This window comes from Perissodus microlepis, chromosome 4 (assembly GCF_051167445.1).
Source record: "Perissodus microlepis isolate ML-2025 ecotype Zambia chromosome 4, ASM5116744v1, whole genome shotgun sequence".
NCBI classification, from domain to species: Eukaryota; Metazoa; Chordata; class Actinopteri; order Cichliformes; family Cichlidae; genus Perissodus; species Perissodus microlepis.
In genome coordinates, this window is record NC_140464.1 from 9,944,430 (window position 1) to 9,958,484 (window position 14,055).

The 14,055-nt window shown below is 36.6% G+C and overlaps 1 protein-coding gene across 1 annotated transcript in view; it reads right to left on the reverse strand.

Moving 5' to 3' along the window:
• hs3st4 (heparan sulfate (glucosamine) 3-O-sulfotransferase 4) overlaps positions 1 to 14,055 on the reverse strand; it is an 86,326-nt gene that overhangs the window by 63,717 nt on the left and 8,554 nt on the right. The gene's annotated exons all lie outside the window — the stretch shown is intronic.

Sequence of the window (14,055 nt, forward strand, 5' to 3'; positions counted from 1 at the left end):
GCCAGGGTGAAGAGAATCGAATTAATCTGAAATGCTTGTTAAGCTTGCTGAACAAGTTACATCTTGCTAAGACAGTCAGCAATGTTTCAGATATTTCAATCACATTAAATTATAACAAATTAAAGTAAACTATTAAGATATTAGACAGGCACAGTTTAGGTAGTTATTAAAATTAAAACTGGACATCACTCCAGTTACCATAGAGTATAATATAACTATAGTAACCATCTTTTGTTTGTTTGTCTGTTTTTAATTTAGTATTGAAATGGAATGAGTTTTGAATTCCAATCAGTGCAAACCTTTGGTAATACTTGGCTATCAACACAGACACAGATGCCTTCAGACACCATAGAAAGATAGTCATTTCTTCGAAGTGTACTTGAAGTCGATCCAAAGGGTAGTTAGTGAATTATAACATAGAGTGTCTGTGAATGAGTCCACCTGTTCGCAAAAACTTGGCAGGTATAAAAATATCCACTAGGAAAAAAAAATGACCAGATTTACATCACTCTGACTCAGAACCTCATAGAAGGATGTTACTACTACAGCTGGAGCTTGTAATGTCCCCACTGAACAGTATGGAGATCATAAGGTGACACTGATATAGGAGAACAGTGTTAAAGAACATGATGATACACCACTATCAATTATGACAAATACATTCACTAGATCAAGTGTGACATATGTGGCAAAACTTACAAAAAATTAATGCTCAAACCATACCACAAAGCTATCTAATAAAACACACTATCACAATCATGAAAGCTAATTAACTCAGCCATACCATTGCAATATAAATTATGGATCTTTAACAGGTTGAAAGCTGGGATCGAGAAAGCCCTAAAAGATGTTACTCATTCATTAGGATGCTGTGATAGACAATTGCTAGATGGAAAAGAAATAGTAGAAATACAAGGCTTTAGAATTCACCAAACAAAAGTCTCACAGCTCTGGCTGTTAGGCTAGTGGGACACAGAAGAGAAGCAGAGGCCAAGAAAATAAATAGCCTGGCATGAAGAGCTGGGCAGCACCAGGACCTAACATGATCCACTCCTGCTGGCTGAAGAAGGTGACATGATCACCTGGCAGCACAAGGAAGTGTGCTTTCTCACCCAGCCTGGCTAAGAAAGACCATGTTTTTTTTCCCATGAAGAATCCTCACAAAGGTACAACACCTTCAACATACTGAGTGATAACCTGCCACTCCACAACATGAAGGCTTCTGTTAAGTAACACAGGAAGCAACACTGAGTAAGCACAGGGATTAGAGCATGAACAAAGCTAAGAAGGGCATTGGAAACAACAGGATCAGGGTTAGAAAACCAGCTACTGCTCAGTAAAGTAATCACCCAAGAGTCTGACTGGGCAAACTAACCTATACACTTCCTGAACTAACTACAAATAAGTCTATGACTTTGGTTTACTAACAACCACAGCTGTTCTGCATTGGCCTAAACCCTCTCAGCCACATCAAGATCAAGAGTGGGCATCGATACACAATCATTCACCTCAGCAATATCCAAAATATTCAAACAGGAAAAGTGCACTGAATCTTTTTATGTCTGAATTATGGGGGCAAAACTGATCATAATATCTAACATATGGTCTTATCTTTGGTCAAAGAGGTTACCCTCCCTCTGGCCAAACAGTTCTTTGTCTTTCATGGCCAAAATATTTTGAAGTTGAATCAAAATTGTATGTAAGGTGTGTAAAGAAAATTTAGATAAACAAATTTTAATTCAACGGTGCTACTGGACCACGTGGCCTCCCCTACAAGACAATGTGTGCAACTTCACTACAAAAGCTTTGCAGAATGGCTTTAGTAACATGACGAAGACTTCAGGGCATTTGCCTGGCCTCAAATCCTAGTATTGGAACAAGTCTGATCTAGTGCTTCATGTGGAAGCCCACAAGATAACCATAACCAGAATCAAAATAGATTCAAAGTACTCGTGTTTGACACCACAGGATAACTCCAGAAGTCCCACTTGGTGGATCTGAGATGTTCTAAATGCACATGAAGGACTTGCCCAAAAGAACATTGGTGATTTAAATATTGTTGTTGTTTGGTATAAAGGTGTTTGCTAAAAAAAAAGTCAATATGTGTAATATGTCAGATTTCACTCTTGGTTCACACATGAACTGCAGGATATAGGCATACAAAGACACAAAAAATGCATAGCGAACGCAAACAGACATAATTACAGAACTTGGCTGTGATTTTCTTTTACATGTTCACAGCTCTGAGACCTACACTTTTTCTGTTCTTCTTTTTAAATGGTATCAAAACAATGGGAGGTTTGGCGATTACATTCATTTTCACTGCACGATTTCTCTAGCAACTTTCAAAAACTGGCAGAACATGCGGTGGACATTGTTGTGCTTTTCAGTGTTAGAGCTTTCAAGAGTCAAATGAAAGAAAAAAAAAAAAAAAAACACTAAGGAAACAAAAAGCAAAGATTTTATGGAGAAAAAGACCTGTGCCTGACTCTGTGGTTTAGCACTTACACAGGGCAGGGGGCAAAGCCTGTCTGATGTCAAAGTGTCTGTGCAACCCACTGTCTCATTATCCATTTGAATAATTTTCCACTGCACCTCTACAGACATTTCTCTGTGAAGTAAAGAATGACAAGTCTCAATAAAATAAATTAAAATTGGTCTTTCATTTATATAAAAAAAATCTAATACTAAGTGACATTTTAAAAAGAAAAACATTCACTAGCATGGACGATAGTAATTAGAGTTGATGGTTCTGGAAGTAGCTGAGTGTTTAAGGCAGTACTTCTCTTTCCAAGCCCTCTGCACCTAAAGGCCTGCTGGTTTTCACTTTGAAGATGTAATCAGGAAGTGTTTTACACCTGGAATGCCAGGTGAGGGAAATTACATGCAATCAACTAGCTAGCAGGATAGAAAGAGGTATTGGTTTGTGTCCTTGGAGTTGTATTCAGTGTTGTCCATGAGATCACAAATAGTTTTACATTGAAAATGTGCTGTGTATTGAACATCCTGTTACTAGATGTTTTAGCATTTTACACTTTCATATGATTTGTTTTGAGTTTAGATGTTCCAAAAAATAAAAATACAGACACCCCAAATAGAATACATATATATGAAGTATAACAATAACATTTGTTAATGACATCCAAACATTATTAGATACGGATTAAAATATTCTCACGTACAAAGATGTTTTTTTTTTAAAAATGCTCTCTTGGTAAGAGATGATCACTAAACACTGACACCATGAAATAACATGAAGAAACATATGCACATTACAACCAGGGAGAATTATGGTATATATTATTAGACTCAAGGTGTGAAATCCCTTCCTCTGGCATTGCTCCATTGCTTAACTAATTATCATGGCACATTAATTTTCTAAACCCCGAAGCCTTTGTTGAGTTTACCCAGTGTGCAGAGCATGCATGTTTATTCCTGTAAAAATGAGGTGTACTACAAAACAGATTAGGAAAAAAAACCCTATTTGCACAGGGCAGAGACAACACAGAGCTAGCAGCTGTTAGTACTGCTTCATTTGTATTCTGCAGATTGTATCAGAAATTTGGAAAATGTTAATTGGAGACAATGTGTTAAGAGGGAGATCTGGTCTGACATGTAGCCACCATAATGGTATTAAGGATAGATTAATTATTTTAATATGCCCAAGGCAAAAAAAGAGAATGCCTTCCTCAATCCATAGAAATACCTAACAGATGAAAAAGATAGCAGTGAATGCTAAACATTTACTTGTAAAAAATATGCTGAAGTGCCTTTCAGTTTACACACTGAAATCAAAAGACGCAACTTCACATCATCCAACAGTGGACATGTTGACAAAGCCCTCATTTATTACAGATTCCCAGCCCAGCATGCATGGCCCCAGTGTGACGCTGATTAGAAGGCTTGTACAAAATACGCTTGAGAACCCTATTTCACCACAAACCTATATTCATTTAGTTCTGCGGATTTATACATCCAGCTATCTAGCCAAAAAAAAATTACAGCATGACATGAGAGTGTATTCTGGCCTTTTGAAAAGAGTGTTAATCTCTCTTTCTTTCATGGAAAAAACTCTCAATCTTACAGTGACCAGCATGTCTCATATGATGCCTCAGCCAGAGCAATAAATTAAATTAAATAAACCCATTAGTTACAGCAGCCACCTTCTCACCTCGGCCCAGATACTCTTTCATGGTAAGTTGGTCCTTTATAAAGACCAGGGGACACAGCTTAAGACTGTAATGACAAAGTGACCTTGAAACAAAAGATGGAAGGCATGTCCTTGTTCATTACTAACATCAATTAAGACAAAATGTTTGCTGCACGCCACAGCATCAATGTATTCTGCAGTTGCTTAAAAGTACATATGTGCTTATTCAAAAACCAGTTAGTAGTTAGTTTGCATGTTTTTGTCAGATAGACATAAAATAAATAAGTTGAATTAATAAGTAGAAATTGACTGTTGGGAGATTCGTGCGTCACATATTTTAAAGTCAAAGATTCTTTCATATCGCGTAAATTAATAACGCATATTTTAACTCTGCATGTGAAAAGGTTAGGGTTAGGGTCAGGGTGAGGTTGCCAATCACGGTGTGAAAGACATGCAAAAAGCAAAAAATCAGTAGTGAAAACATGTAAAATATCTTGACTTGTTATTCATCCTCTGTTGCCTGATACCAGGCTGACCTTGTTGGATCCCTGACTACTTTACTCACAAATCTGCTTAAGGCTCTTGGCTTGTGTGAAGTGTTTTTCTGGGTTTTTTTCCCCGAGATATTATTCAAATAAAACACCTTCAAAATTGTGGATACTGATTGAATAGTAAGGTGTCAGTCACTGCAATCTAATGTTAAAAGCTCATCAAGTTTTAAAGGCGTTAGTCAGTATTTTATTTTCCTCAGAGGCTATAAAGGCCATTTGAGCTAGCAGCCAATTTAGTCTTGCTGATTTTGATCAAGTTGTAGGACTTTCAACAATGCAGCAGCATCTTTGTAGGTTCTGGCATGAAGTATCTTTGGAAACAATGGCATTATCTGAAGCCACACACCTAAAATCTCATTTTTTCAAACTTGCAACAGAATAATTTATCCTCTACATCCCAGCTGGCATAACACAACAAGGTATAAGGGAACCTATATATAAAAACTAGTCATAGATTCTCTAGAAAAACAGTAAAATTGTACATAAAGACTTCAGAATGTATGGGATTTATAATTTAGAGCTTTTCTGGATGTCCAATCAAAGATGGGAATATCCCTTGGAAGGCTATAGTCTGAACTATACAGCTAAAATTAAAGCCGGTCACACAAATTCTTCATGGATATTGATGTGCAGGTTGTTCCTATGCTGAAAGGACGACGTGTTACAGATACAGGCCAAAGAGGGGCTAAAGAGAACGACTGAAGAGCAAAAGTAATACAAAATAAAGTATACAAATGACCAATGGTCGGTGTAATACGTTACAAAAAATATATTATTGTAACTACATAACATGTTTTGGTAACATAATGTCATTTTATGCATTGATTTACTAAATTCAGTAATCACATTACAGCTAAAATTATGTTCCTTTTGTATCAAAGGTCCGTCGATTATCTAAATGAATGGACAGAAAAAAAAATCAAACATGCCTTTTTACCAGCACACTTATGTTACAATAACATAAAATGGCAAGAGTGGTGCCAACTGCAAGCAGAACAGTAGCAACTGCATTACACAGACAGCACAACACTGGCTCCTTGTAAGCAACACAAAGCTTGTGAAGAACCCAGAGTTTTGTTAAGGCTGAGTGTCTGCCAGTCCCAGACCAGTCCCAGAGTCTGATCTTCAGTAGGTAACCAAGAGAGTGATGACCAGCCACCATTCTAGCATTGCAGCCTCCATTTCTACCTGTATATGTTTCAGTAGAATCCCAGCGGCAATAACTTAAGTCTCTAAGCTCGTTTTCAGTTTTACTTTGTGTTGATGGCCTTGTCTTTACTCTTAAATGCTAAAAAAAAAGATCACATGTACATGATCATTAGAATAGGGATTGATGTCAGTGTATAGGAATGGGGCCTAAAGTTTATATTGTTAACTGTTAATTATGTAACAATACATTTCAAGTTTTGCTACAACAAGTAACTAGAAAACAATATAACAAGTAATGTAGCCAATTACTTTCTCAGGTGAGTAGTTACATAAAATAATGTTTTACTTTAAAAAGAAAACAACATGTGTAAAAAATTATTTATATATCACCCACGCCATGTGGGATCTGACCTGTAGTCTCTCATGTGAGGGTTGAAATGACAAATTAAAAAGCGTCATACATGGAGGTGTGCTTCACTGCACTCTCACAGTATTGACCAGCTGGCAGTGAGGATGAGGTACCCACCATTTGGTATTTGTTAAGCGCCTAAATAGACATGCCTTTTTTTTCTTCTTTTTTTAAGAGGTCAGTGTCTTACTAATCAGAAGCAGTACAGTCAAATCCAATAATTTAAAGCCTTTGGAATAGCAAAGCACTCTCAACTATATTGAAAGATAAAAATAGTGTTTCTTTATATTAAAAGTCATAAATATATTCTTTCAAATAAAAGCAATAAAAGGGCTAAAATGAGCCATTAAGTGTCAGCCAATGAGCAGTTTAATAACAGTCTATTAATAAATGAAGGATGGAAAGGGTTTACTTGGTCTTTGTCTTTTGAAAGCAGAGAAGTTCTTATTCTTATCTTACTAGTGCAAGCTCAATGTAACATAGCCGTTATGAATCTTCATCACAGTTTGGACGAATAGGTTTTTATGGCTGATAAATTCTAAAATGAACCGTTAATGAATAAGTGAATAAGTGCTAAAACATGTGCACTGTTATTGTTACCTTTATAAATAAATTATAAATATAAACTCAGTGTGTTTACATATTAAAAATGCGTTATGTATTTAAAACGAGTCATTAAGCCTTATTTTTTTATGCAGTTAAAATGTGTTGTGTTTGCTTGTTTTGGACCTGTATGAGACATTCTGTGAAATCCAAATATAGGGAAAATATGTATACAATTAAAACACATTACACGTGATTATTTTTGAGTGCAATATCACACAGTACAAGGTGAAAAAGTAGTACAAACAGGTTAGCTCACATTCACATTCCACAGTTTATCGTTTTGATCTAATTTCACAGCTACAAATATAAAATGAGTTCATGTTCATTTCTTTCACTGTTCTAATTGAGCTTCCCAGAGCTTCGCCTTTTTTTAAGCGGAATCATTCCCACTTTACAAAATAACTGAATAACTGTATAGCGCTATAAAATCACAGATTACTTTTTTTTCTTTCCAACAAAAATATTCTCTCATGAGACAAAATATTCATATGGACTGGCTTTGACTAATGCCGGCAAGCTGTATACTTTTGTTGTAAGTAAACTGTATACAGTTCATCATAGACAGTGCAGAACTGCATGGCTCTGAGAGCAAGCAACGCTCACTTCATCTTACTAGTTGCAGAGTCTATTCATTTAGTCCAGTGTTCACTAAGAATATGATATTTTAAAGGACACTCGTGTTGTTAGGTTTAGGCAGCAAATGTCCTGAAGCCATAAAACAATGACCAACATTTCGATAGGCTCTTTATAAGCCTCCGTTTTTATTTTGCAATTCTGTCTGTGTCTGACTACTAAATCTCTCAGGAAAACAAAAGTTGATTCAGGAAACAAAGGAAAAATGTCTCTGATTAGGAGACAGTGACAGCATATTTTCTATTTGTTGATTTTAATATTAACAAGTTATATAGTTTCTTTCAGTTTATATAAAAACATAATAAAACTAAATAATACAGAAACACAAGCATAATAAGTTAGCACCTGATTTTACTTGTATCAACACATACTGAAGAACTTCTATCGGCTGTATGGGCTTCATTATAAACAAAATTAAAAAAATAAACTAGGGTTCTTTCCTCTAATGTTTTGTGCTCCCCGTACACCCCTGAAACCAATCTCTTACTTTAGCTACTAATTTGCGCAAAAGAAGTTATTACTCCATAAAATAAATAAAAGAAATTGACTTTACCTCTTTAGTAAACGTTCCTTTTTCTTAACTCTTATTTATACACGAGTGTTGAGCATTTTTGTTTTGTTTTGTTTTGTTTGTGCTCTGTGTTGTTGACAGTAGTCTAGGTGTAAAAAGGTACTATCCATATTCTGTTTTGCTTTGCAATAATAAAGAATAACAGGCCATTGTTTGTATCAAATTAGACAAAATTAAATAAAAAATTATGAACAATATGTTCTTTATTAGACAAACAAAAACACCCTTACTCCAATTAGACACAATATATTATGCTGTGATTAAAACATTCTGTTGGAACTAAAATATTCAGTTATATAAATTGTTACCAGCTTTGCTGTTTATATTATTAATCATAGAAATGATACAAATAGATGTCACAGATTCTGCAAGAGAAGAGTTGGTTTTATGGTTGAGAGCAGGTAAGAGCCTTATTAGAAAAGCAGAACTCGTCAACTTTCTCCTAAATCTCTATTACCAATAATCCAAATTACCCAGGAAAAACAATCACCTCCTGATATAGCAATTAGCAATTAGCATAATCCCTAAAAGCCTCCTTTTGCATTCCATTGGCTTAATCCAAGTCTCAAAGGAGTTTGGCAAATGCCACAGCTTGTGTTAATGACTTCCAATATACCAAACACATACTGCATCAGCAATATGTTTCAACCAAGTTATAAAATCAAAATAATAGTGAGAATATTCTCTCACTATTCAATCCAGCATAGCAACATCTTGACTGTATGTAAGAAGTGTGTTGAGAGCAGTTTACACATCTAATACTCGGCTCATACTTTGTTTCACACTGTGCTAAAATTCGTCTAACGGAATACCCCATGGTGATTTGAGGGAAAGAAAGAGCATGAATAAGTAAACAACATAAAGCGATGAGAAACTTCAAAGGCGGTGGGACAATCACAGCAAACAAGATCCTGGAAGCCAATGAATGTGTTTGTCTTTGTTTGTGACAGTGACTCAGGGGTGTAAACAGAGGAATTAGCTCACACCTCCGGAGTCTCAACACATCACACAGCCATAATTGAATTAAGTCTGTCAGGTCGTTGCTGAACTGTAGATGTTATGAGGAGCACAAGATGCATTTGACTCTAAGGACCACCCCTAGAAACGGTCATTTTTCATTCCCATAAAATACGAAAAGTAGTAATTAGTGGGGAAAAAAATGGTTTCTAAAAATTATGACATCTATGTTTAGCAAACAGGCCAATTTTTATGTTAAGATATTTAATGCATTGTAGCAAACACCTAATGCGTTGCGTTTATCGTCATATGCACTTTCCTTCTTTTCATCCCTCAGCCTATGATACAAAAGAACCCATCAGTTCCCATAGACACATGCTTGAAACATATCTCCAGCGGTTCCTGTATCTTGGCTCTATGTCCATTCCTGTCAAGGTTTTCCCTTTGACTGAACAAATGCATCAGCTTGTGTCTTGAGACCATATCGCTCGCAGCCAATAAGGAGCGTGAGCAGCAAAAGTGCTTCAGGAGATGTGGAAAGGAAAATTGGAATCCTGACAAGTATGATTGACATGCGTATTTGTCCCAAAGGTAGTCTTATTTGCAGAGATTTAAAGACGTCTGTAAACCAGCATTCTGCCGAACAGAGTCATTGTTCCTCCAGACTAGAAGCATATCACGGCAATTCTGTCGCATGCAAATAATCTTTTGGGAGAAATGAATCCCTTTGAGCATAAAATTACTTCAGCTTATACTTTATTTTCAGTCCAAAATAAATAATTTAACAGATGAAGCTATGTCTTTCATTTTCAGACAATCTGTCCATGTTGCGGAACAAACACACAAGCCCAAGTCCTTCCTTCTATCCCAGCAACAACAGAGGAGAAGGCTGCTGCGAATTGTATCTAGCTGTTTTGATGGACACAAAAAAGTGGATATGAGCCTTTATGGCAAACCATAACCCGGGGCCACTTCATAGCAGCGGAAGGGGAAAAAATGGAGAATTAAAATCTAACCATAAGTAAAATAGACTTCCACTTGAAAGCACTGGAGTGTAGCTACAGCAGAGCAAGAGAAAGAGACAAATGTGTGTGTAAAAGAGGAGGTATGTGCATGAATTCTGAACAGAACCAAAGGCAGGATGAAATTGGCTATACCCATTAACTGCTGAAGAGTTTTTTCCCCCTTCTTCTATATGCAGAAAAGATGAAGCGCTATTACTTTTTCCATAATTCCCATGACACATTACAGATGGCTAGAATAAGATTAAGCCTATCTGTTGTCCTGGAATAAAAGAAGCCTCTATTCAGTCAAAACAAATCACCAGAGGAAAAAAAACCTCTTGAAAGGTAATTCTACACTGAGGTATGTACAGTATGTGTTTATCCACTGTATTAGAATATTTGCTGCAGAAAATATGACACCAGAGAATCATGTTGTAATAGTCGTAGTAATTAGCGATTCGGAATAGTTGCAGCTTAGTGCCTGTTCTTGTTGAAATTCAGAGGTCTCACCCGAGGTTAACTAATTCACAACCTGATGATACATGCATGATGCATAAAATCACACAATAACAGCAAGACGTGTGTTTTGCTTTTAGAACACCGCATTTAGTTAGCGAACATTAACGACACAAAGCCCATCGGAGCATACACAATTTTCACTCTAGCTCTGTTCAGCTCAAAGGTAACAGGAGCAGGGGCAGATCTAATGTGGTGGCATGGGGTGGCATGTACCACCCTAAAACAATCCCAGTGCCACTCTAGTTTTGCATTTGTCAGTGTCGTTTATTAAAATTAGCTAGCATTAACACTTTGAGCCTATTCAATTAACACTGAATATAACCCCCCACCCCCTTACACACACACACACACACACACACACACACACACACACACACACACACACACACACACACACAGAGAGAGAGAGAGAGAGATTATTTATTATGCTAATAATCCATGTAACACAAGTTTTCAATTTTTGGTGAAAAATACATCCATTTGTTCATGACAGTGCAGGTTTCTGAAATTTAGGCATGTAACAGTTTGATTATTTCTTAAAATGAAAGAGTGTGAAACACTATTTCATATTTCAGATTGCACAGTTACTTGCTGGTACCTTTACACTCTTATATTCAGCAGCATATTTATAAATTACCAAGGATTGTCCTGTTGCAATAAGAAGTCATTTCCAATACAAAAAGAATGACTTCATCGCTTTGTTGATTCAACAAGATAGATTAAAACTCAAGTGTTGTAGACCTATACATTATTGTGTATTAGAGAGACAAAAAAGAAAAGGCTGCTCTTCCCGTTTTTAGGATCCAAAGAGCAAATTTTCTGAGCTATGCAGGATCTGAAGAGATTCTGAAACAAGAAATAAACATGATTGCTCCTGTGGTAACTGGTACCTCAGAGCTCTGTGATCCTTGAGAGTTTAATCAAGTGGAAAGAGGGTGGGCACTGAGAAAGACCTGAGTGAAGCAGTCCTCTGTCTTTACAGCACAGGGGTATGCTGCTAATTAAAAAGTTGAATTCTACAACTGCAGTACTGGCACTGGAGCACTCAGAGGTGCGTCCTTGCGAGTCTTGGCACTGTCTTATCGGGCGTAGGCAGATTATGCCATGTTGGGAATGCGTAGGAGAGGGAAGCATTGCAGCAGCACACAGGCCCAGCTGGAATGGATGGCATCCTGCCTACTCCGGGATCTGGCCCACCGTGCTCTTTCCCATCTCCCCACTGAGTGGAGTCATGGGCTCCCAGTCAGGTGGCAAGAGTCAGGGGCTAAGCTGCCCAAGGAGCAGCTGAGAGAGGGAAAGCAGGTCTAAACAAGGGATAAATGCGGGATTTAGACTTTCTGCTGCTTTGCTTGGCCATGGATTCACATCTCCATTACACACCTCCTGTTTCGGTTGCAGGTACACCAATGCCTATTCTGCGTTACACTCTGTTCCTTTGACGTGCCACAGCAGCTAAATCAGACATTGTACACTGACACTTCTTCCACTTTTTTAAAAAAATGGATTTTTTTCACAGTGCAGTGCAAAAAATAGATATGTTCCTTTGATAAGATAAGGTGAGGACTGAACGTACTCTATTGTATGACCTTGGATGAGGTAAAGGGATGTAGCTGTGTAGGATTCACTGATTATAGTGCATTTCTTATGAGAAGTTTGTAAAAGTTGAAAACCTCATTCATTTTAAACCTCATAGTAAGTAAAATAATTAATTGATTAATGGAGGATGCTAAAGTACCTGTCCTGTGCAGCAAAGTGTGAATTTGGATTTTGGAGTGGTGGTCGTTTAGTTACCTTGTTTGACAGAATTTCATTTTGCACTTTCACTTGTTTAGGTTTAGGCACCAGAAGCTACATTAAGTTCAGAAAAATATTATAATTTGGACTGAAAGCTGAATCTTCACGACATTAATCTTGGATTTAGAAGGATGGAACTTAGCAAGTACATTTAAATGTGATGCATAGTGATGCTGAACAAAAATAGTTTTCAAATTTCTTGGAATAAAACTTACATCTGCTGGGACAATTATAGAGTTGAAAGCTATGCTGATTTGTTTTTTTAGCACAGAGATGGAAAGGTAGGGCCATCTCCCAAAGATTTATGGGTATGTCTCTTTAGCTTTTATTGAAAAGTGTCATTTTAATAACACAGACATATTACAGCTTCCAAATCTCGGAAAAATGTTGGTTCTGGCTCACCAGTAACCAGTTTATCATATGGTTAAATATATTTAAACATTACAGTCATGCAGACCTGTGTTGAGCTGTTGATCCACTCATGTCATCATTTGTAATTTTCATTTCTTTTAATTTACAAGTTTTATTTATATGTAATTATCTTCAAAGTTGAATGCAAAACCTGTAGAAAACCTTTGAATTACATTTTTCCAATATTTTCCCATATGACTAAAGGATACATTCTATATTTTGATAAGTTATTTTAAGATAAGATAAGATAAGATACCTTTATTAGTCCCACAAGTGGGAAATTTCATGTTAAGGCTTCCGACCTATTGCACGCAATGGCGGCGCCATCTTACCCTCCGACCATACATACATTACACAAAAACATCACATGGGGAAGACAGGTCAGAGAGGTATAACACTGGAAAAAGCACCACATGAGGAAAGATAAAATTTTGTGACTGGGACTGTGAGGAAAACCATTAACTGGAATATACAAGGATTCTTTTATTGTACATCGCAGTATTCAACTTAATCAATTTGTGTTTATCTGTACCTCACATCTAAATTATGTTGTATTACATTATTTTATTATTTATGGGTCAATAAGTCTTACTTTTGGACACATTTCATAGAACAGCTTCATACTTTTCAGGAAATGGATTTCTAGCTGTTTAAAAAATAATGTGAGGCAGAGCCCACTGGTGGGGCATAGAGCCACTGCAGACTGAGCACAGACGTTCAGAGGAAAAAATTGGCACAAAGCTGAAGGAAATGTGTATGTTTTTATTGGGAAATTAAAAAGAATAAATAACATTTTGTTTTTGATTCTTATTTGTAACCTTTATTTGGATAAAATTTGAATGAAATTTGAATATATATTTTTTATTGTCAATGAATGAATAACCCTACCCCCTGTGAAGTAGGTCACTCTGACAAATTTGACATCCAGGGTTACAAAGAAAACTCAATATGTGACAGGTTATCCAAACATATGGAGGGTAGACACAGGACATGTACTCATGAGGTGCATGTACTAGCACACAGAGACAGAGCTACTTGAAATTTACCCAGCATCTTTGTTTCAGAGTCATATTGATTTTTGATGAATTTCACATAGGATTTGGCTTGAATCTACTCTGTTGATGTAGCTGTACAGCAGACTCTTATCGAATGTTCACCTTTATACATAATACAGATAGGCTGCACAAATTTAATATGAGTCTGCAGGCAGAACTGGTGTGCATTTCACTTTTAATTACCTTGAATCTTGGAATTGCTCACAAATTGCATTCTGGCTTCAACATTTAACATTATTTAATTAC